Source organism: Gobius niger (genome assembly GCF_951799975.1).
Source record: "Gobius niger genome assembly, chromosome: 6".
In the NCBI taxonomy this organism is placed as follows: domain Eukaryota; kingdom Metazoa; phylum Chordata; class Actinopteri; order Gobiiformes; family Gobiidae; genus Gobius; species Gobius niger.
The window spans coordinates 6232838-6242818 of NC_136857.1; the positions used below are offsets into that span (position 1 = coordinate 6232838).

The following is a 9981-nucleotide window of genomic DNA, read 5'->3' on the forward strand; positions in this document are numbered from 1 at the left end:
CGCTATATTCACGAGATAATGGCCGTATTTAGCTCTATAATTCCTCGAGACAGCTCTGGTCACTGAATCACTCCTCCACTTTCCTCCTTTAACCCGGCCACTTCCTGAGATTTTTGGATTCGGGTCCGCTGCATGGATAAGTCATACTGTGTGAGTCACAAGATGGATATTTGGAAGGGTGAAATGGTGCCATATGTTTAATTCAGTGTCATTTAAGGTGAGGCACTGCAGGTGAATAGAAAGCAGAGATATCCCCTTGAAAACTTTACTGTATGTTACTGGCATCATTTTAATACATACATTTTATTGTGTGTTTTATAATCAATTGATGTTTTCATATAAAACCAAGGCATCATATGTGGGATAATACCGTATGTCCAGAATGCTGCTTTAATATTGAAGAAGAAGAATGCATTTTGAGAAAAATGGCATTCGAAGTTACAATTTATCATGGAGAAAAGTTTATGAAATAATAAGATATACAGTAAATGTGTATGTTGGACTATTTCTTTGTTTCCAGGTGAAAGCTTATATGTTTAGAGACCAATCAACCTGAAAAATAGAGGTTTACCTGCAGTGTCGTGCTTAAGGGCTGGCTGTAATTGAGGATACTATGATAATTCCAGTTGGACACCTATAGCGCATAGCATACATTATTTAGTGCAAGTTGCCGGGTAATACTATTTTATCATTCATGAATTCCACTCTACTTTGACCTCTGAATAGAAAAGTCAGAAGCGGCCAGGGTCAGCTAAGGTCCTATGAAAATGACAAGTGTTTCTCTTTAAAAGAAAAAAAAAGAGAGGAGAGAGAAGGAGAGAGAGGGATAGAGAGGGAAGGTGAAGGAGCGAGAGAGGGAAGGAGAGAGAAGAATAGAGAGGGAGGGAGAAGGAGAGAGGGAGAAGGAGAGCAGGAGAGAGGGAGAGAGAGATAGAGGGAGGGAGAAGGAGAGAGTGGATAGAGAGAGGCAGAGGGAGAAAGAGAGACAGGGAGGGAGAAGGAGAGAGGGGGAGTGATGGAGAGACAGCGAGAGAGGGCGGGAGGAAGGGGAGAGAGGGGGAGACATCCAGTTAAATTTACACACTCTAGCTCCTCCTCTTTGCCTTATATACAGGCGTGGTGCTCTACAGCCCCGCCCACCTCTGTTCCGGCTCTGGTTCAGAAAGTAAAAGTTCCCTTTTTAAAATCCCCATAGACTTTTCAAAAAATTCCCAAGAGCCCTCTCAAAGGCAAGCTATGAGCTTATTGACTAGTTATTCAATAGGCAATTTTTTTTTTCTTTTTGTAATCAATTGTTTATTGAGTTTTCATTAAAACTGTGGGGATGAGAGTCCACATATCAAATTCAGCATGTACTCAGTACAACACACACAAAAATAGAAAATGGTACAGCACAGGTACTAAAGCAGGGGTCCCCATCTGACGGTCCGGACCCCAAAGCCTTTTCATTCTCACAATAAACTTCTATGGCTGAATTAAAAAAAAATGTAAACAATTTGAATAAAATTGAGAATGGCAAAATTGATCAGCTCTGCTATGTAAATAGACAACCTGTGCTCATGTTTTCGCATTTTCAACAGCAATGACTGCATTTGTCCGGACCCTGGACAGATGTCGAAAGTTACGAAAGATAAGTTTGCAGACCTCGAGCTGATTTAGTTGGGGACCCCTGCTGCAGCGTTTATGTTGATGTTTAACGTATTGAATTTAGTTTTAGACTTAGTCTTTTGACAAAAGCATCATTTAATTGTGGTCGAAATTTAGTCAAATAATTATTTTCAATTTTAGTCTAGTTTTAGTCGACTAAAATTGCATGTCAATTTAGTCGACTAAATTTAAGACAAATTTGCATTTCTAATATTTATTAGAATCATATTTGATCAAGGTCCTCTGCTTTATGGAGCTTCTCCCACATGAACAAAGCTCAGAGCTGTTCCTTTGGCAGAAAACTGAAATGATTTGAGACTCTTTCAGACTGTCAGAGGAAGTTTGGATGATTTTAGTCTCTAATTTCCATTTTTATTTAGTCCTATTTTAATCATAGTTTTAGTCTCATGAAAAAACGTTTAATTTAGTTTTAGTCCGATTTCAGTCGGCAAAAATATTACTTTGACTAAATATTTTAGTCGACGAAATTAACGCTGCGCTGTTATAGAGTAAACTCAAAGGCAGCAGGCTATCCCGCCCCCAGCCCTCTCCTCAATAATAGGCTACTTGAAAATACAAATGTTTTTTTGGTTACATTTTCAAAGAAAAAAAAGATAGGGAACAACCACCATTTCAGAAGCCTCCACTGCTTTACATCGTGAAGATATTTACCATTGTGGAAGCTTAACAAACAACACTGATAACTGACACCATCTGGTGGCGAAAGTTGTAAATGCAGCAAAAAAAAAAAGTTTTTGTATTTGAAGACAGTTTGAAGTGAAACCGTCTCCGCTTTCATCCAACCACTTTAATTACCTTCACAAATGTTGAGTGTCCTCAAACATCTCGGCTCAGGGTCCCTCGGTGACTGGTGTGTTGGGATGTTCTGCAGGTGTCCACCAGAGGCCAGTATTAGCCTGAGAAAGCGACTCCGTTTTGAACCAACTTCAAACCTGTGAAGAGAAAATACAGATTTAAAACGCGTTGAAAAGTTTCAATAGAAAGTATGTTTGAAGAGGCATCCCCAAGGTAAAAAACAAACAAACAAATGAAGTTCTTTCATAATTCGGCTGACCCTCATCATGTGAGCTCTAAAGTGGAGCAGGCGTGGGGCTGTGTCAGTGACAGATGAGCGCGTTTCCGGAGCTGGACGGTAATAAATGAGAGTCACCTTGGTGACGCTGCATCTGGACTCTCAGAATTGACGCTCCTCGCGCTGTCCCGGCTGATTGATCAAACGGGAAGGGCCCGCCCGCCTGCCCACTTTGGGCCTGTCACACCGGGGCTTGGCAGCTGCAGTCCCCGGAGACAGCTCCGGCCTGCACCACATCTGCGCGCTGCTTACAGAGCCGAGTTTATCACTGCTTTTATTTCCACTGGGAACAGCAGAGCAGCCTCAGAGCACTGTGCTGATGTGATGAGCACAACAACAAATAAGAGGGCGGCTTTACAGTGGGGGATAAAAGCTTTACAAACTCTCCGCAAAGCAGGTGCTTGCTTGGCTCAGACGCTTTGGACTCTCTCCAGCATTTGTCTTATTGATTGCATTTTGACTGGCATACCCTCTCAGGCAAATTGGAAAGAGGGCCCTCATGTTTCCAGACCACAGCAAATATAATTGGGCTGAACAAGGACAGCGGCTACTTTTTCAGAAATTATTAGCTTTTTCGTCTTGAGTCTCTTTCTGTCTGCACTGACATCTTGTGACGCTCTAAACTTAGCCTATGTCACAAATTAAAATTTCTAAAGTTAAAGTAAAATGAGTCCTCTTCATGTGGAGTTAAAAAAAACAAATAAATCATTCGTGTCAACATGATTATTTTCTGCACTTACTTGAGTAAATATTTTGGCTTCTCCATCCTTCTCTGCTAAAGTCAAAGTATTTTTAAGTAGGGAAATGTGTCCTCTGCTTTTGACTCATGTTTTCATGCTTCTGGGCCAACCTTTTTAGGCTGATGGGGAGAACCCACAAGGCCACAGGGGATCTTCTCATTGTGAGGCAACCAATCAGCCACCATGTCGCCAATGTAGCAGGATGTAATTGGCTGACAGTGACGGACAGGTGACAAGAGCAGCCTTCCTGCTTCAATTTCCTCTTCAGCTTTACCTGTAATACGGGATTATGCACCCGGGACAGTCGACCCTCCTCAGCCCCCTGGATAAGTCGCAGATTGTGACAGGACGTCCCACAGTGGTGATCAGTTGACAGCTCCCCTCAGTGTCACCAAGATGTGCGTCTGGTCTTGACCGCAGCACAGTGTTGAGTGTCTTTGGGATGCGGTGTCAGATCACGCCGTATCGATGAGTGATTGGTCTGGGGCAGATATATTGAGAGGCTGCCACTCGTGGGGGGTTAGAGGAGACAGATGGTCCCATTTGAAATGCAGAGGGGGCTCCACTACCGCATTAACTATTAAAGCGTGGTTATCTCAGTAATGGTATGCCGGCAGCCCCTGAGACAAACTATAAAACACTGGCTATAGGTGTGTGGGAGTATAATACGAAGTACAACCAAAACTGATGTACTGTACTGTACAGTATAGCATATTCATCAACAATCGACTATTCAACCAAGAAGATTCATTTTTTGCTGTGGCTGAATATGGAGATGGTACTAAAACACGCAGTACTGGTCAAAAGTTTGGAAACACTTTTCATGTTCTGAAGCCTAGGCGTAAATTCAACTTGGAAGACTAATTTCAGCATCACCTACCTCGAGCCATAAGGGTCACACCTCATTTTCGCCCTCGGTCCCGTGCTTAAGCCTCTAGCGTTCATGGCTAGTCAGCTTCCCAGCTGTGCTAGGACCCACCTCCACCCCTTCACCGCCTCTTCTGTCTGTGGTTTCACCCTGCTACATCCTTCACGGGTCTCCTATACCAACACCAGTGTCCGGGCTCTGGGGAAGACATCCCTAACTCTAATCTACCCATCCATGCTAACTATAATCCGTATGTCCATGTCTACTGCTGGGGTCCGAACGCGTTATTGACTTTAATTCATGTTAAATGTTGTTCCCTCAATACACAGCTCCGAATTGTCCGAAAACAAAATCTGCTGTATCCACAACACATAAGAACTGAACAACCACCAGCGGCATTCTGGGTGGCAAAAATCCCTATCATATTCAAACAGGCTGCAACTTGCAATCCTCATTTAACTTGCACTACTTGCAGTGTTGACAAGAAAGAGTTTCTACTCAGGATAGTGGATAAGTGACTCACTGCAAGAAAAGTCACATGCTGGATTCCCGAACTGTGTGAGGCCGTCCTGCGCACTCTGAAATCCCAATGTCTGTGTTTGCTTCAGGCGCTCTCGTTTCTCCTATGGACTCAAGAAAAGATCCTGTGAGAACAATACATCTCCAAAACAGCAACAGAAAACAAACAAAACTCTACACAAAAGACTTTCAACAACATCGAGAAATTGCACAATAAAAGCACAGTAATAGACTTGTGGTGTTTTGCAAGAAGACATTTCACAGTTGGTTACCTCTCTTGTAAAGGACCTGCACTTACAGCACGCAGTTTTCTCACTTTCCGAGAGGGCAAATAGCTCTAACCTCAAGTAAGATGGAGTAAAAAGAGTTCGGCACACAGGCCAGCATCGCCAACAAGCCTGAAATGATGTAGTTAAGAGCGGTTGGCCCCACAGCAAATGAAACAGAACCAGGAGTAGCGGTGAGGGCACCTAAAGTCTACAAGGGCCTTAATGTTACCGAGCGAGTGCACTTATTACAATAGACTTCCTCCCCTCAAGTGGGAAGACATAAAAAACATCCGGCTAACTTTATCTGCGGTGTCATAAACAGGCTCACAGAGGCGATGGAGGAGTCCAAGGAGGGCCCAGGGACATGTCAGTCAAGGCTACTACTACATTTAGAGGACAATGGGAAGCAACAATCAGATTGTCTGATTTAAAGCCACACTGCGCAAGAGTTTACCCAGTACATAGGATTGAAATGCAATTGGCGCAGTGGCTTGTGGGATGGCACATAGCTCCTTATCACTGGTTAGTTAGCACCAGAGATCCCTATGCTAAAGTGGCTATGATAGTTAGCATTGAGGCTTCTTTTCCTAACTCATTCTTAACTGACAGACCAATTCGGAAGCTTCTTGTCATGGTGGACACTCACGCACATCCGGTTTGGTGTAAGACCTCTTACCAATTTACTGGTTTTGGATGGGGCCTTCATATACTCCGGTTCAACTTCCACTCCAAGTTCGTCATACTACAATTGTGCTAATTAGACTATGGCTCCAGAGACTATTTTTCAGTCAGTTTTGCTATTTTCCCAATCACGTCATGTTTTTGATAGTTTTCGTTTTTCAGAAGATTTCAGCCAAGGCTCCAGCCCAGCCAGACACCTCTGCTCCACCGGCCCCCAGCCCATACTTACCTGCTCCCCCCTGGACCTCCAGCCTGTTACCGACCTGCTTCCCCCCCTGGACCTCCGGCCTGCTACCTACCTGCTCCCCCATCTTGCTGATTTAAAAAAATCTTCTTAAACCTTTGGCTTGGTTCTGCTCTTGAGTTCTACCCGGGTTTCGTAACAGTGGGTATGTCACCAGCCCGTCTCCATGGAGATGTGACTGTAGAGTCTGAAGGTTCTCATCCAAATCAATTCCTTGAATACCCACTGCAGAAATCTTCTGTGTCGAGCTGGTCATTAGGAGCATGTTTTTTTTTTTACTGATGGCAACAGTATAGTCCAAAATGTGCCTTTACCACACAAAATAATAAACCATTGCTGTATTGGAAGTCGCTTTCAATTTTCCCCAAAGAACTATATATATATGTAACGCCCCCTCTGGGTCGATCACCAGGGTACAAGGAGACCAAGACCAGGAGAAAGTTTTAGGTTTGTTTATTTCGTAAAACCACGACTAAAATTGATTGAGGAGCAGGTTAGGCAGATGGGGTTCAGCTGATGCCCTTAGGAGTAGGAGGAGCTTGGTGGGGACATGGTTGGAAGGAACTTGAATGGGCTTAGTGAAGGGCTCTTTTCCAGGGGTCCAGGCTGAACGGTCGGCATACTCCGCAACATGGCTCCTGGTCTCTGTGCTGGTAAGGTGCTATGACCCCAGCAACCACACGCCCTCCCAGCGGAGCAGCCGACTTGCCTTCAGACTGGCCTGGACCCCTGGTGGACAAACAGAACAATGAGCGCAATGTTAAGAAATAAAACATTCAACGAATACATCTTCATGTGGCCATACCGCCTTTGCGATGCCCAATCCCGTCAGACCTTGGAAGCTAAGCAGGGAAGGGCCTGGTCGGTACTTGGATGGGAGACCGTTTAGTAACACCAGGAAGCCTAGCAAATGTAGTGTGTGAGTGAGTGGTTGTTGGTGGTCGGAGGGGCCGATGGCGCAGACTGGTTGCCTCGCTTCCGTCAGTCTACCCCAGGGCAGCTGTGGCTATTATAGTAGCTTACCACCACCGAGTATGGAGTGAATGAATAGTGCAATGTAAAGCGTCTTTGAGTGTCCAGAAAAGCGATATATAAAACCGATGCATTATTATTATTATTATTTATGAACAAGCATGAGTGAGGCTACTGACCTGGTGGACAAGACCAAACAGAACAATGAGGGAGAACAAAAGGTGCACAGGTTTTTATGATTAAAGTCCCGCCCTACTAACAGCGCACTTAACTTAAGACATGGCCATTGGCCCACTGCAAATAAAGAAACACCCACAAAAGAAAATCACACCCAACTTAAAGTGGTAGTAAGGGAGATAAGGGAGACAACCCGTTACATATATAGTTCACGGAGCGCATGCATTTCAGAGCATCAGAAGAGTTTACATGATTTATAATGGAGGAAGTCTCTGAAGAGAAGCAACACAGTACCTGTACACACAGAAAAAGACACAATCCTTTATGTATTTATAATGATTATTGTATGTATTTGTTTTCACCTTATTGTTTCACGTTTATGGAATTTGTCCCATGTACAAATTGTCTACAGTACACCAAGCGTATACGTTTTCTTGGTGGAAAGGCAATTTCAACCTCGGGCCAAATTCTATACATATATGACGTCATGGGGTGTTTTGCACTGAAATTTCAAAGGAATTTAAAGTATTTTCCACATTTTAGAGCACTTAAACAGGTATTTGATTGCTGATTTGAGTAATAAAATTGATCAAAATCATCTTGAGGGCTTGAGGTTACACTGGAGGGCCGGCTTTGACTCCCGTGCCTGATGTTGCCTAAACCCCTGCGCTACGCTGAGGCTAGAGGAGTGTGCAGCAGCTTTACTAGCAAGGCTATTGGGCTGCACATAATAATAAGATTTATCTGAAACTTTGTACATCAAAAAGTTGAAAACAGTGTAGTTCTGATACCACTTTTTCCCATGCGATCCAATACCAATACTTGCCTTCTTCCTGTAGTATTCCTACTGTAATATATATATAGAGAGAAATGTTAATAATAATTCATAAACTTCTATCTGTAATTCCTGCAGTTTTGATTCGCTGTGGAGCTTACGGTAGTCAACTGAGGACTTCACACCAGCTGTCTTCAATAATCGGGATAAAATGTTTCTTCTCACAATTATTAGCAGTAATAATTCTGAAATCTGACACAGTAACATCTCTACATAGCCCCCAGAGGGGAGTAGAGCTGGGTGGCAAATGCAATACATCCGCCCACTAAATAAATCACACTTTTATGCATTCTGCTGCGGCAACTCCAATTAACCAAAAGGCCCCAGTGAATGCACCAAGGTGTATAATAAATTACCCCAATCTGACAATACAGTGCACTGACAACATCCCATAGGTCACACTAAAACCAGGTCCTTACAAGCACATTTTCCAAACAAATCTGCTTCTTTAAGGGCTTTGAACGCTCTCGCCGTGATGCTGACAGAAGTGATTACTCTTTCCATATCAAAAGAATCCCACACATACGGTATAAACAACCAAACATGCGGGAGTGGGTGTAAAGTAGCAGCCACGGCTTGTATATCTGAAAGTGCAAAGGAAAACGTAAATAAAACAAACTGCAAGTGCTGCAGAAATGGATGAGAAAGATTCATTACTCTGACCATAGAATTTTTTTTTTTTTTTTAACTTTTGTGTTTTCTATCCCAGAAAACCAGCCGATATTTCACACTTTATATTTTATATTTCTGAGTTTATTATTGAGATTGTTGTTTCCTGTGGGTCAGAAGCATCACACCAACAGTGCCATATTGTTGGACCTCGGTGGCTCCAGTGACCGTACATTAGATTAAGCACACAAGTTTTATTTTGATCAACCTCCTTAATTTAATGAGGCAAGTCAAATCAGAACAACGTGTCAGTGTGGCAGATCTGTAATCTGAGTATGGGCAGGGTATACTTTGAATTTATAGTTTATTAGAGCAATTTATGTTCAGATAATAAACTCTTTACACAAGGGTCTAAAAGAAGGGGAAATACTGAAAGCCCAAACATTAAATTATTCTCTTTAGAAATATATAAAGGATTACATGCTTCATACATGATTCAGTGATGATCCAGTACAATTTCATGACATGAAAGTGGAAAACAACGCATACTGTGTGCGTGTATAATGTATATGCAGGATTAGGTTTCATACATTTGCTCACACACAAACTGGGAATATGTTTTTAAAGGATGTTTTGGCTGTGGCTTGTATGAACAGGACACTTCAGGGTGAAAAGGGGTGAAGAGCAAGAAGAGACACATAGCAAATTGTCAGAGCCAGACGAGAATCAAAAGCCTAGACCTGTCCTCCGCCAAATGTGCAGCAGCCCTATCCACTGGACAATTGGCTGCACAAACGGCGATTATGTATTGTTTAAAAAGATTATCAAAACAGTTTCTAGAATAAGATTGAGAGAAAGATAATGTACATAAACATTTGTGTTATCTGTAAATCGCAAAAAAGAAAGCTTCTCAAACCATTTAATTATATTGTTGTTTACATCAGGCACCTTTACTTTCAGAACAGAGCTTATGTAACTATTCCCTCATGTTCCCTGCTGCTCACATGCCAAATCCTTTCGGAAAGGAAACTTCTGGTGCAATTATTTCCCTTCACACGGCCCGCAACACAGCGCTCAGCTCATTTAAATAGTGCCTTTAATTGAACATAAAATGGCAGACGACGCAGTGGAAGTGAAAGGTTAATGCCGCTGACACAAGGCCAGACGGCAGCTCAGGTCTAGCCTTAAGTGTCACATCATTGAGCCGGCATCAGAGGAAGAACAAGGCACTATTAAAATAGTGCCATAATTAGGTCTAGTCCAGCCCTGCACTGGATTATAGCAGTGTTCAGAGCTAACACAGTTAGCCACCTCAGTCCTCATTATT

At 42.9% G+C, this 9981-nt stretch overlaps 1 long non-coding RNA gene across 1 annotated transcript; it reads right to left on the reverse strand.

The window, feature by feature from the left end:
* Positions 1-2263: 2263 nt before the first annotated feature.
* LOC306963941 lies at positions 2264-2995 on the reverse strand. Its single transcript, XR_013792938.1, has 3 exons — positions 2723-2995; positions 2455-2600; positions 2264-2351 (listed from the first exon to the last, which is right to left on the reverse strand). It is a non-coding gene; the product is annotated as an uncharacterized lncRNA (long non-coding RNA).
* Between the last annotated feature and the right edge of the window lie 6986 nt (positions 2996-9981).